The sequence below is a fragment of the Diceros bicornis genome, chromosome 7 (genome assembly GCF_020826845.1).
Source record: "Diceros bicornis minor isolate mBicDic1 chromosome 7, mDicBic1.mat.cur, whole genome shotgun sequence".
In the NCBI taxonomy this organism is placed as follows: Eukaryota; Metazoa; Chordata; class Mammalia; order Perissodactyla; family Rhinocerotidae; genus Diceros; species Diceros bicornis.
In genome coordinates this window covers 63,225,060-63,240,027 of record NC_080746.1, presented here as the reverse complement: position 1 = coordinate 63,240,027, position 14,968 = coordinate 63,225,060, and the positions used below count along the sequence as shown (strand labels likewise).

General features: G+C 34.8%; 1 pseudogene; it reads right to left on the bottom strand.

Annotated features, from left to right (window-relative positions):
• Positions 1 to 9,953: 9,953 nt before the first annotated feature.
• On the bottom strand, positions 9,954 to 10,969 carry LOC131409100 (olfactory receptor 52N4-like; annotated as a pseudogene).
• Between the last annotated feature and the right edge of the window lie 3,999 nt (positions 10,970 to 14,968).

The window sequence follows — 14,968 nt, the reverse complement described above, 5'->3', positions numbered from 1 at the left end:
TACCTAAATGGAAAGACTTCCTATGTTCATGAACTGGAAAATTCTTATGGTTAAGATGGCAATACTACCTAAAGCTATCTGTAGATTCAATGCAATTCCTACCAAAATTCCAGCAGTTCTTTTGCAGTAATGAAAATGTTGATCCTCAGATTCACATGAAATTGTAAGGAACTCTAAATTTCCAATACAATCTTGAAAAAGAGGAACAAAATTGGATGACTCACAGTTCATGATTTCAAAAAGTATTACAAAGCCACAGTAATCAAAACAGTGTGGTACTGGAATAAGAATAGGTATTCATGAAATAGAATCGAAAATCCAGAAATAAACCTGTACATCTATGGTCAATTTGTATGTTACCTCTGGTTCCAAGACCACTTAATGAAAAGAGAATTGTCTCCAGCAAATAGTGCTGAAACAGCAGGATATATATTGCAAAAGAATGGATTTGAACCCTTACTTCACACCTTATACAAAAATGAACTAGCAATAGATCAAATAACTAAATATAAGAGCTAAAACTATAAAACACTCAAAGGAAAACTTAGGGGTAAATTTTCATGACCTTAGATTTGGCAGTGGTTTATTAGGTATAAAACCAAATGCTCGAGCAACAAAGAAAAAAAGAAAGAAATTAGACCTCATCAAAATTTTAAAAAAACATAACTTTTGTTCATTAAAGGATACTATCAAGAAAGAGAAAAGATAATTCACAACATAGGAAAAAACATTTGCAAATCACATATCTGAAAAGGCTCTAGCACCCAGACAATATGAAGACACTTACAATGCAATGACAAAAAGACAAATATCCCAATTTAAAAATGGGCAAAGGACTTAAATAGTCATTTATCCAAACAATATACTCAAATGCTCAATGAGCACATGAAAATATGATCTATATCATTAGTCATTAGGAAAATGCAAATAAAAACCGTGAGATATTACGACACTCACTAGAACAGCTATAAGAATCAAAAAAAAAAAAAAAAGTGTCAGTGAATATTTGGATGAAGTGGGATCCTCAACCTTTTCCAGTGCAAATGGGAAATATGCAGTTGTTGTGGCAAAGGGTTTGGCAGTTCTTCAAAAAGTTAAGCTCAGAATTACCATATGACCCAGCAATTCCCTGCCAGGTATAGAGAACTGAAAACAGTTGTTCAAAAAAAATGTACATAAATTTTCATAGCATCAACGTTCACAATTGCTAAAAGATATTAACAATGTATATGCACATCAATTCATGAATAGATAAATAAAATGTGGTGTATATACACAATGGAATATTATTCAGCCTTGAAAAGTAATGAAGTGCTGATACATGCTACAACATGGATAAATTTTGAAACTATTACTCTAAGTCAAAGAAGTCAGAGACAAATGGCTATGCTTGTATAATTCTGTTTATATAAAATACCCACAATAGTCAAATACATAGACTAGAAATCAAGTTAGTGGCTGTCAGATCTGGGGAGGTAGGTCTGGTGAGGGAATAGGAGCAAATGATTAATGGGTACAGGGTTTCCTTTGAGGTAATAGAAATGTTCTGGAATTATATAATGATGCTGGTTGTAGAATATTGTTAATTTACTAAAGCTAATCAATTGTGCAATTTAAAATTACTAAAATGGTCAGTTTTAGGTTATGTGAATTTCACCACTATTAAAAAATATACAAAGATCTCTTACCAAGTTTCAGCTGTTTTTCTTTAAGTGCTCCTCTAATTTCTGTAAGCTTTTGGTTACTATCAAGAGTTCTGAGAAAGTTGATTCTTATAGTTTTGTAAGTTTTTCATTAGTTTTGTTAGGAACAGATTTGGATTTCTACTTTGCCATTTGGGCTTATGTTACTCATTGTCTACTGATTTTTGTGTTAACATAAGTAGTCACTTACCTGAGATAAATGTCCAGGATTGCCATTTATATGTTGTATGATATTGTGTGTTTAGACATTTAAGAAACTGGCAAATTGTTTTCCAGAGTGGCTGAAATTTTTAATTTCAAGCAGCAATGTATAGCAATGTATGCATTACCAGTTTCTCCCTATCTTTGCTAGCATTTGGTACTGTGACGATTATTTTATTTCAGCCATTGTCATAGTTTGGTAGCGATAACCTATTATGATTTCAATTCTCATGTAACTAAAGGCTAACAATGTTAAACATCTTTTCATGTATCTATTTTTCAACGGTATATCCTCTTTATTGAAATGTCCACTTTTTTTTGCCCATTTTCTAAATGTTTGGGTTTTTCTCATTTAAATGTTGGATACACACACACACACACACAGACTAGTCTTGTTTTCAGATATGTGGTTTGTAAATATTTTTCCCAGATAGTAACTTCTCTTACATACTTTTAATAGAGTCTTTTGCGGAGAAAATTTTTGTTTTAATGAAGAACATTTATCAGTTTTTCTTTTAAGGATTATTATTTTGGTGTAAAATCTGTATAGCTTAGCCCTAGATCCTGAATATTTTTCTTATAGTTTTAAAAAATGTTTTAGAGCTTTATGTTTTACGTTTATATCTGTGATCCACTTTCAGTTCATTTTAGTACAAATACAAATGTAAGAGTAAGGTGGAGTTGGGGTTGTTTTTTCTATTTCTGGGTTCTCTATTCTGTTGCATTGATCTATGTGTCTATCATCTGTCAACACCACACTGTCTTGATTACAATAGCTATATAGTAAATCTTGAAATTGAAGAGAATGTTTTCTCTAACTTTAGTACTATTTTTCAATTATTTTAGTTATTATAGTTCTTTGACATTCTATATATATTATTAAATAATCTTGTCTATATTAACAAAAAATCTTGGAATGTTTATAGTAATTGCATTAAATTTGTGTATCAACTTGGGATGAATTGATATCTTTACATCCATGAACCTAGTATATCTCTCTATTTACTTAAATTTTCTATGATTTCTTTCATTAAGATCCTGTAGGGGCTGTCCCAGGTGCAGAGCAATGCTCCGCTTGGCAAGCCGTGCTGCGGCGACATCCCATATAAAGTGGAGGAAGCTGGGCATGGATGTTAGCCCAGGGCCAGTCTTCCTTAGCAAAAAAAGAGGAGGATTGGCAGATGTTAGCACAGGGCTGATCTTCCTCACAAAAAAAAAAAGAGAGAGAGATCCTGCAGGGGCCGGCCATGTGGCATAGCCATTAAGTGCACGCACTCCACAACTGGCAGCCCAGGTTTGGATCCCGGGTACACACCAATGCACCGCTTGTCGGGCCATGCTGTGGCAGCATCTCACATAATGTGGAGAAAGGTGGGCACAGATGTTAGCTCAGGGCCAGTCTTCCTCAGCAAAAAGAGGAGGATGGACATGGATGTTAGCTCAGGGCTGATCCTCCTCACCAAAAAAAAAAAAAAAAAAAAAAAGATTATGTAGCATAAAGTCTCTGTACAAGTTTCTTAGCTTTACATCTAAGTATTTTCTTCTATTCAGAAATTGTAAATGGTATTATATTTTTGTTTTGTTTCGTTACATTTTTTGGTAGCCTGTATGGGGATCAAAATGCTATTGTATTTTTAATTTCTTTTTTTTATTGCTAGAATAAAGTACAATTGACTTTTGTGTGTATCTTCTTTCTACTAATCTTACTGAATGCTCTTAGTTTAAGGATTTTTTTTTTGTAGATTCCTTGGTAGTTTCTACATAGACAAACATGACATCTATAAATGCAGACATTATAATTTTCTGCTTTCTAATTTGTATGCCTTTTATTTTCTTTTTCTGCCTCATTGCACAGACAAGAATTTCAATTACTACATTAAATAATAGCGGTGAAAGAAAATATTATTGGTATGTTCCCAAAATTAGGGGGAAACATTACAACTCTCATCATTAAGAATAATATTAGCTATAGGAGATTTGTAGATCAGCTATGTGAAATTGTGGATGTTCCCCTCTCTTCGTATTCTTGTTTGCTTTTTATTTAAATCAAGAAAGCGGCTGAAGGCGCCAGCCAAATGGCAGAATAGGAAGCCCCAGACCTTATTTCCCTTTAGAAACACTAACTTAACAAGAATTTGTGGTGCAAAAAAACCTTTAGAAAAACTCCAGAAACCACTTAGGAAGTCACTGTGCCCTAGGAAATCTCAAAATCAAGAATGGCTGCATTGAAATCAGTAAGAAAAGTTGTTTTATTTCAACTCTATCAGCCCGTCCACTAAGCTGTCACAGCTCATGGCAGTTGGGAAGAAAACCCCAATTGGTGAGCTTTTTCTTTGGGAGTGAGGGGAAAGAGCAGAATGTGCACCAAATGTTCCACCTTCTCAGGGGATTGCTGGAGAGACTCCTTTCTATCTCACCTGCCTCAGAGACCTGACAGAACCAGCACACTTTGAATGCCTCGGGGCAACTGAAAACAAAAGAGAACTCAGTTTCTTGCTGCAGTGTCAGAGAACTTGCAATACTGCAGACAGAAACTAGCACTAGTTAGCTCAATTATAAGAAGGTGTCTAGCTCATTACTTCTTTTTTGGGAAGGAAGGAAAAGAGTAGAATGTATGTCCAAAGTTCTGGCTTTTAGGGGCGCTGCTTGAGGGACTGGTTTTTGTCCTGCTTGACTTCATACAATGACAGGTGTAGGATACTTCAGACATCTGGTGAACCACTGAAAATAAGAGAGATGCAGTGCCTGAGGACTTGCTACAAGCAGACTTATACCAGAGGGAGCAAGAAATTCTAAGCTTCTGAAAAAGAAACCAGCAATCATCTTTAATCAGGAAATTATACAATGAATCTCAGGAAGGTCTATCCCCATAAAAGCTTTGAGAGGTTTCCAGAATTTCTAGCCAGGCTGATTGGTGAAAGTCTTTCCCTATACAAAGACAGTACACAAATGTTTTGTCACATTTCATAGATTTCCTTTTCACTCTGTTGATTGTTTCTTTAGCTGCACACAAGTTTTTAAGTTTGGTGTAGTTCTATTCATCTATTTTTGCTTTTGTTGTCTGTGTTTTTGGTGTCATATCCAAGAAATGATTTCCAAATGTAATGTTGTGAAGATTTTCCCCTATGTTTCCTTGTAAGATTTTTAAATGTCAGGTCTTATGTCTAGGCCTTTAGTCCATTTTGAGTTAACTTTTGTATGTGTTGTAGGATAAGGGCCCAACCTTATTCTTTTACATGTGGATATTCTTCCAGTTTTCCTAGACCATTTGTTGAAGAGACTATCCTTTCCCCACTGTGTAGAGCTGGCACTCTTGTCAAAGATCATTTGATGACATACGTGAGACTTTATTTCTGTTCCATTGTTCTCTATGTCTGTCTTTACATCAGTACCATATTGTAGGATTACTTTAACTCTGTAATGTGTTTTGAAATCAAGAAGTGTTAGGCCTCTAGCTTTGTTTTTCTTTCTCAGGATTGTTTTGACTATTCAGGATCAATTCTGATTCCACATGAATTTTAAGATCATTTCTTCTGTTACTACAAAAAAATGCCACTTATGGTGAATTTTGACAAGAAATGCTATAGAAATTCTATAGATGGTTTTGCATAGTATAAGCATTTTAGCAATATTAAGTCTTTCAATTCATGATCATGATATGTCTTTCGATTTATTTGTGTCGTCTTTAATTTCTTTCAGGAATTTTTTGTAGTTTTCAGTGTATGAGTCTTTTATCTTCCTGCCTAGTTTTATTTCTAAATATTATATTCTTTTTGATGCTATTATAAATGAGATTGCATTCATAATTTCCTTTTTAGACTATTCATGCTTAGTGTATAGAAAAACAACCGAAATTTGTATGTTTATTTTGTAACCTGCACTTTGTTGAATTTGATTATTAGTTCTAATAATTCTGTCAATGTTTGCACAATATAATTGTGTGTTCTACCATTAGGTTAATATGTATAACTGTTATATCCTTTTCATTAATTGACAATATTTTCACTATGTAATGTCCTTCTTTGTGGTTTGTGACAATTTGATTTAAAGTTTATTTTGTCAAATATACGTATGGACATTGCTGCTCTCTCTTGGTTATCCTTTACAGGAATACCTTTTTTCACCCTTTTACTTTCAATCCGAGTCTCTACATCTTTATATCTAAAGTCTTTTATAGACAGCATAAAGTTGGATCTTGTTTTTGTAATCTGTTCGGCCACTCTATGTCTTTTGATTATGACGTTTAATCCATTTACAATTAAAGTATTTTATGTTAGAGAAAGACTTACTATTGCTAGTTTGTCTATTGTTTTCTCTACGTCTTTTAAATATGTTGTCCCTCTTTTTCTTAATAGTTAATACTTTACATAAATTAATATTTTTTTTTTGTGTGCTGGGAACGTTTCACCTTGAGCTAACATCTGTTGCCAATCTTCCTCCCTTTCTTTTTTTCCTCCCAAAAGCCTCAGTACATCATATATTCTAGTTGTAAGTCCTTCTAGTTCTTCTGTGTGAGCTGATGCCACAGCATGGCTACTGACGGATGAGTAGTATGGCTCTGCGCCTCAGAACTGTACTGGGCTGCCAAAGTGGAGCACGCCAAACTTTAACCACGAGGCAATCAGGGCTGGCTCTATATATATTGCCCTTTTCCTCTCTTAAATGGCATTTCTTCATATTTCATTGATTTATTTTGCTGTGGCATACTTTGATCTTTCTTATTATATTCTGTACCTTCTATAGATGTTTTCCTTGTGGTTACCATGGGGATTATATAAAATTATATATTAGTTTTAATAATTTATTCAAATGCTACTCCTTTAGATCTCTCCTCCCCCAACTTAGTGTTCTCAGTGTCACAAATTACATCATTTTCTATTTTGTACCGTTATATTTATGGTTATTTTTATGCTTTTATCTTTTAATTCTATACCTGAATTAAAAGTGATTTATGTACCACTATCACAGTATTACAAGATTCTGTCTTTGTCTAGCTTTTTACCGTTACCAGAGCTTTATATTTTCGTATGCTTTCATGTTGGTGTCTAGTTTCCTCTTGTTGTAACAACAAATACTACCCTTAGCAATTCTTGTAAGATAGATGTAGTATTGATGAACTCCCTTAGCTTTTGTTTACCTGTGAAGGTCTTTATCTCTCTTTCTCTCTTTTTTTTTTTGTGTGAGGAAGATCAGCCCTGAGCTAGCATCCAAGGCCAATCCTCCATTTTTTGCCAAGGAAGATTGGCCCTGGGCTAACATTCGTGATCATCCTCCTCCACTTTATATGGGATGCCGCCACAGCATGGCTTGACAAGCAGTGAGTCAGTGCATACCTAGGATCTGAACGTGTGAACTCCGGGCCGCTGAAATGGAGGGCGTGCACTTAACCGCTATGCCACCAGGCCAGCCATCTCCTTCATTTTTTTTTTTTTTTTTTGTGAGGGAGATCAGCCCTGAGCTAACATCCATGCTAATCCTCCTCTGTTTTTTTTGCTGAGGAAGACCGGCTCTGAGCTAACATCTATTGCCAATCCTCCTCCTTTTTTTCCCCAAAGCCCCCAGTAGATAGTTGTACATCATAGTTGCACGTCCTTCTAGTTGCTGTATATGAGACACAGCCTCAGCATGGCCAGAGAAGCAGTGCATCGGTGTACGCCTGGGATCGGAACCCGGGACGCCAGTAGCAGAGCGTGCGCACTTAACTGCTAAGCCACCGGGCCGGCCCTCTCCTTCATTTTTGAAGGACATTTTTGCCAGATAGTATTCTTGGTTGGCAGTGTTTTCTTTCAGCGGTTTGAGTATATCATCTCACTCCTTTCTGGCCTGTAAAATTTCTGTTGAGAATTCCACTGATAATCTTATGGGAGCTCACCTGCACATGGTAAGTTGCTTTTCTCTTGTTCGTTTCAAGATTCTCTCTTTGTCTTGACTTTTGATCATTTTTTTAATAATGTGTCTGTTTAGGCCTCTTTGAATTCATCCTAGTTGGAGTCTTTTATGTTTTTTGAAGTTGGATGTCTATTTTCTTCATTAGATTTAGGAACTTTTTGGCCATTATTTCTTCAAATAAAATCACTGTCCCTTGTTTTTTCTCTTCTCTTTTTAAAACTCCCATAATGCATATATTGATTTTCTTGCTGGTTTCCCATAAATTCTTTGGGCTCTCCTAATATCTTTTTGTTCTTTTTTTCTGTTTTTTCCTCTGACTTGATAAAATTAAATGACCTGTCATCAGGTTTACTGTTTCTTTCTTCTGCCTGATCAACTCTGATTTGTTTCCCCTCTAGTCAATTTTAAAATTCTGTTATTGTATTCTTCAACTGCAGAATTTTAGGGTTCTTTTTTATAGTTTCTATTTGTTGATATTCTCACTTTGTTCATGAAGTTTTTTCCTGTTTTGTTTGGTTTCCATCTGTGTTGTCTTGTAGCCACTTGAGCTTCCTTAAAATGATTATTTTGAATTATTTGTCAGGCAATTCATAGATCTCTCTTTCTTCAGCATCAGGTTTTGAATATTTATTTTGTTTCTTTGACTGGATCATGTTTCCTTGTTTCTTATTGTGCCTGATTATATTTTGGTTGTGATTTGTGCATTTGTAAAAACAACCATCTCTCCTAGTCTTTGTGTACTGTCTTTGTATAGGGAAAGACTTTCACCAATCAGCCTGGCTAGAAATTCTGGAAACCTCTCAAAGCTTTTATGGGGATAGACCTTCCTGAGATTCATTGTATAATTTCCTGATTAAAGATGATTGCTGGTTTCTTTTTCAGAAGCTTAGAATTTCTTGCTCCCTCTGGTATAAGTCTGCTTGTAGCAAGTCCTCAGGCACTGCATCTCTCTTATTTTCAGTGGTTCACCAGATGTCTGAAGTATCCTACACCTGTCATTGTATGAAGTCAAGCAGGACAAAAACCAGTCCCTCAAGCAGCGCCCCTAAAAGCCAGAACTTTGGACATACATTCTACTCTTTTCCTTCCTTCCCAAAAAAGAAGTAATGAGCTAGACACCTTCTTATAATTGAGCTAACTAGTGCTAGTTTCTGTCTGCAGTATTGCAAGTTCTCTGACACTGCAGCAAGAAACTGAGTTCTCTTTTGTTTTCAGTTGCCCCGAGGCATTCAAAGTGTGCTGGTTCTGTCAGGTCTCTGAGGCAGGTGAGATAGAAAGGAGTCTCTCCAGCAATCCCCTGAGAAGGTGGAACATTTGGTGCACATTCTGCTCTTTCCCCTCACTCCCAAAGAAAAAGCTCACCAATTGGGGTTTTCTTCCCAACTGCCATGAGCTGTGACAGCTTAGTGGACGGGCTGATAGAGTTGAAATAAAACAACTTTTCTTACTGATTTCAATGCAGCCATTCTTGATTTTGAGATTTCCTAGGGCACAGTGACTTCCTAAGTGGTTTCTGGAGTTTTTCTAAAGGTTTTTTTGCACCACAAATTCTTGTTAAGTTAGTGTTTCTAAAGGGAAATAAGGTCTGGGGCTTCCTATTCTGCCATTTGGCTGGCGCCTTCAGCCGCTTTCTTGATTTAAATAAAAAGCAAACAAGAATACGAAGAGAGGGGAACATCCACAATTTCACATAGCTGATCTACAAATCTCCTATAGCTAATATTATTCTTAATGATGAGAGTTGTAATGTTTTTTCTGCTATTCTGTAGATCCTGAACATATTAATAGAACTCCATTTTGATTTATTTATACTGTTTTCACAGTGTATTTTCCAGTTTCAAACTGGAAATTTCTATCCCTATCTGAAAACAAGACAACTGGCATCTGGTAACAGATTACCTCTTCCTGGTTTATTCATACGTTTTGTTAATTTACTCAGCTTCCTATTATATTTTTGTTCATAGGAACTTGGGTTAATGAAGAGACTAGTCCTCCACAGGGGTGAGGAAGTGAAAAACCCATAGAGAGTGTGGGGAGCATGTCAGTGATTTGAGGATTCTGAAGACATATAAAACCCCACTCAGCATTTTCCCTTGTCATGACCAAAATGTTACTTTTAACAAGGCATCATTAGGCCCTAACTAAACAGTCAACAGAGGATTATTTTCCTTCTTTCCTCCCTCTCTGTGTCTTCCTTGAATTATATTTCTTCCATGTGCTGTGGGATTTTGTATCCTTAGAATCTGAAAGGATACTTATGACACAGTCTCCTATCTGCTTGGTTTTGATCCCATAGACAATAGGGTTCATGGTGAGAGGCAAGAGCACATAAATATTGGCCACAATGATGTGGCAAGATGAAGGAGTTTTATGGCTCCCGAAGCGGTTAAAAAAGAAACAAAAGAAAGCTCGACTATAGGAGAAAACAATGGCACAGATATGGGCTGTACACGTACTGAAGGCCCTCTGCCGAGCATCTGCAGAGGAGAGGCTGACCACTGCCCGGAGGATCATGGTGTAGGAGACTGTGATGCACAGAATGTCAAAGCCCCCAATCTGGAGAGCAACCATCAGGCCATAGACAACATTGACCTTGATATTTCCACAGGATAACTTAGCTAAAGATAGCTGGTCACAGTAGGTATGGTATATTATATTACCTCTCCAATAGGGTAGTTGCTTGGTGATGAAAATCAAGGGAATGATGAACAACACTGCTCTCAGGAAAGTAGTAAACCCAGCCTTTGCAATGACAGGATTGGTGAGGATGGTTGAGTAGTGCAGGGGGTAACAGGTGGCCACATAGGGGTCCAGGGCCATAAGCATGAGAACCCCAGATTCCATCACTGTCAAAGTGTGGATGAAGAACATCTGGACAAGGCATTCTTTAAAGCTGATTTCCTTAAGATGAAATCTGAAGATACAGAGGGCTTTAGGGATTGTACTAGAGCACATGACAAGGTCAGTAAAAGAAAGCATGGCAAAAAAATAATACATGGACCTGTGCAGGGAATCCTCATAGTAAATAATGTAAGTAGTCCACAATTCCCTACCATAGCCACAGCATACATGGAGCAGAATGGGAAGGAAATCCAGAGGTGCATGTCTTCCAGTCCTGGAATCCCATTAAGAATGAAAGAGGTTGACGTCACATCTGTTTTGTTCAGTGTTATCATGATAACGCATAACGTTAGGCTGGTATAATCGTTAAGAAACTTGTAGGATTTTAGTTTTATTTCTGTTTTGTTTCATTTTTTGACCTTCCTAGGTTTGAAAAATAGAGAAAACAATCTCAGTTGTGGTCTCCTTCTCTGTCTCTTTGTCTCTGTCTCTTCTCTCTGTTAAATATCACATTTAATATTAGAGAAACAAAAATTGTAAATGCCAGGAAATGTTTACTTAAATATAGTTTAAACCAAGTAGGTATTGTTTGTTATTCATTAATTTATCGAATCATTCAACAAATACTTATTTAGCATCTACTATGTGCCAGTTTCTATCGCATATATTGTATCTACATTATTTTAAAACAAGAGAACATCATTACAATTTTCATATATTTATAATCAAGTGTAATTATGTTTTGATCTTTTTGATCGATATTTGTTATAATATCTCATTTAAATGTTAATTACCATATACCTCTCCCTTTGGTGTTTTCTTAAGGTAAATCTCATTGATCACCCCACCAATGACACAACAGATATGATTAAGATGTATTTATTATTGCCCTTTTTATTAATTAATAGTTCATATTTATGCTTACTATATACCAGGTAAAGTTCTAAGAATTGTATAAATATTAATTCATTTCATCTTCACTATAAGCGTAGGAAGTGTTTTTATTAATCACACTTCATAATTGAGTAAATGGAGACCCTGTGTAGATGGGGCTTCTTCATGTCTGAATTTCAAAGGCATTCTCAATCTACTAGCTTCAGGTGGAGCTATTAAGAGGACCATTCTGATTTTGATCCTTTTTGCATGAACTACTCTTCATTTGTTTTTCTTCATTTCTTGGCTCTGGAATATTTTAGAAAATTTTAAAACATCTATGCTTTCAAATTCAATGGTGATGGTGGGATATATGTGTGCATGTACATCTTTAATTGTGCAGGCACTTACTGGGCTTTTCAAATCTGGAACTCTATGACTTTTGGTTTTGAAAGTTTTCTCACACTCACTTTTGTTAATTTCTTCCTAATTGTGTCCTTGTTATTTTACTACAATTACTTTTAGTCACATACTGGATCTTCTGGACTTATTCTCTTCTTTTTCTAAAAATTTCTTGCATTGCACCCTCTGCTTTTTTGATTCATCTCCTAGAAAATTGCCTTAACTATATCTTCCAAATATATTGGCATTTATTTATTGTCTAATTTTACAAATTTCCAAGATCTTATTTTCCTTGAAACTTGTGAATCTGACAACTATATATATATATATATATATATATATATATATATATATATATATATATCAGCTAAATTTCAACTATTTATTTTTATAGCTTTTTTTTTTGGTCTTTTACTTTGGAAGAGTTTCTCAATTGTTTCGTAATACTTGACTATTAATTCACACATAAGAAAGAGGCTATAGAAAGCTGATTCAAAACTCCAAGGGATGAGTGAGCCTCATCAATTGGTAGGATTTACTTAGATTGCTCTACTAGGGAACCTCTGCTTCATTGCAGACATTCTTAGTTATCAGTGTTCATAGGTATTTGTCTCAGAAATATTCAGTTTTTTCAGAAAAGAATCTATAATCTGTATCCTGGAGGATTATATGACTGGCTGCCAGTGTTCTTGGAGTTAAGTAGTAGAAGGGTACTGAGGATCTCACATTTAAATATGAATATTGGATTCAATCCTCATATTTTTTATGAATTCTCATCCTTCGCCTTCATCACACCTGACATATACACATTAATATTATTTCTTAAAAGAGAATAGTTGACATTCAGTGGATGAAATAGAGACATCAAGTTGTTCCCTATTCAGTTATTCTACCTATATCTCTGTTTTATCTTTATATATTCGCACCAAAGTTTGACAGATTAGATTCTGCAAAAGGCAGATCTTTTTGGAAATAATAAAGCAATATAGGATGAACATGTTCATAATAGTGCTCTTCAAAGATCACTTCGTATGCCATTACAAAAAGGTTAAGAGTCATATAGATGCAGATAGAAATGACAATTCAGTAAGCTTTGAGGCACATCAGGACAATTTTCTAAGAGGCGTGGACAACTGTATTTAGATCTGAAGCATACTTAGGTTTCTGACAGACCAAAAGGGACAGAGCAATGTTCTCTCTTGTTGCTCTTTGCTATTTCCTACTCAAATTGTACTGATATTTTTAGTTTGGTGATTGTGGAATATTGTCCTCTTTTTGCACCCCCTTGCCCCCCAGCAAGCCTCTGGTATAACATTTTTCAGGAAGAGTCAACTCTCTCTTGGACAAGATAGAAAGCCAACTTCTAGAGCCTCTTAATATAATGTAATTAGCAAAGTACCAGAATTATAGTAAAGGAATAGATTTGTTGATGGAATCAATTTCTTTCACTATTTTAAAATAATGGTATTATAAAAATCTTAGTATATTCTTGAATCATCCACAAATTAATAAAGCCTTTAATTTTAGGGAAGATTGTATTTTATACCTGCAGTGTATAGCAAGACACTTACTACATATTAGTAGTTAACAAATACTTTTGAATAAATGAACAGATTAATAAATTAATGAATCATATTTTATACTTGAATTTATGCATTATTAAATTAAATGCTATAGTCTAAATGTTATTACTTGGAAAGCACAAAGGAGCAACCAGAAAAAACAAAATCATAATGTCTACCTCATAAATCACCAGAAATAGATTTTGAAAAAAAAAAAATCATGAAATAGAGAAACAAAGGAAAGTCCAAGGAAGCAGAAATAATAATGTGCTAGGCAAAACAAATATATTGGCTCAGGAAATAAGGACCAATTACTTAAACTATACTACAAATTGCTCTTTTTTTTTTTATTTTTTGTTTATTGCAGTAACATTGGTTTATGACATTGTAAAAATTTCAGGTGCACATCATTGTACTTCTATTTCTGCATAGATTACATCATGTTCACCACCAAAATACTAATTACCACCCATCACCACACACATGTACCGAATTATCCCTTTCACCCTCCTCCCTCCCCCCTTCCCCTCTGGTAACCACCAACCCAATCTCTGTCCCTATGTGTTTGTTTATTGTTGTTATTATCTACTACTTAATGAAGGAAATTGCTCTTAATTCAGAGTGATTTTAAAATACTATACATATTTTTAAAGAGGTGTATCAGAAAGAAAACCACACTCAAAGTATACACAAAGTTTTTTTAGTAAACAGAGACATACCAAATTACAAAAATATACCAAAAAATTCAGGAATTATTAATTTCAACAAGGCAGAAATAAAAGCAAGAAAATGTTGGATCAAGATCACTTTTGAGAAAAATAAAAGAAAGGCTTAACACAGTGCAATTAAAGTTGATGAGCCCAATCGTTTTATCTCAAAGGTTTGGCAAAGTTTCTCCACAACCAAAACGTTAGGAAGTACTGAAATAATTCTCTTGCTCACTTTGTTAGTACACGGTAGAGTTTTAAAAATGAGGAAATCTCTTAAATTACCTTGCAGTTAATTATCTGATCCTCAATTTCTTATTTTAGTGTCATTAGCATGGTCTTCAACTAATAATGCAAGACTAACAAAGCCTTACAATTTGCATTTTGGAAAAAAGAATACTAGGGGTGTACAATATAAGAGTTGTGTTTCCATGAATACCAAAATTGACATCAAGTTTCTTTCTGTCAGGCTCGTAAATGTGTACTTTATGTTTGAATGTAACATATTATTTTTCAGATTACTTTCACAGATAACATTAGGAAAAAAAAGGTTTAAAAATCATATGTACGTATATATGTGTATATATGTTTATCCATATATAATATTATCATTAAAATAAAATAGACACTGTAATTTACTTTTTATAAATATCTGGCTAGTGTATAATAAATTGTCATAAGTTCTTGAAAACAATAATATCACCACTCGTTTCTCCTCTTAATTCATTCAAATAGTTAACTCTTAACTCTATGTATCCATGTAACAGAAGCAAATAGAGAAACTAGGAAA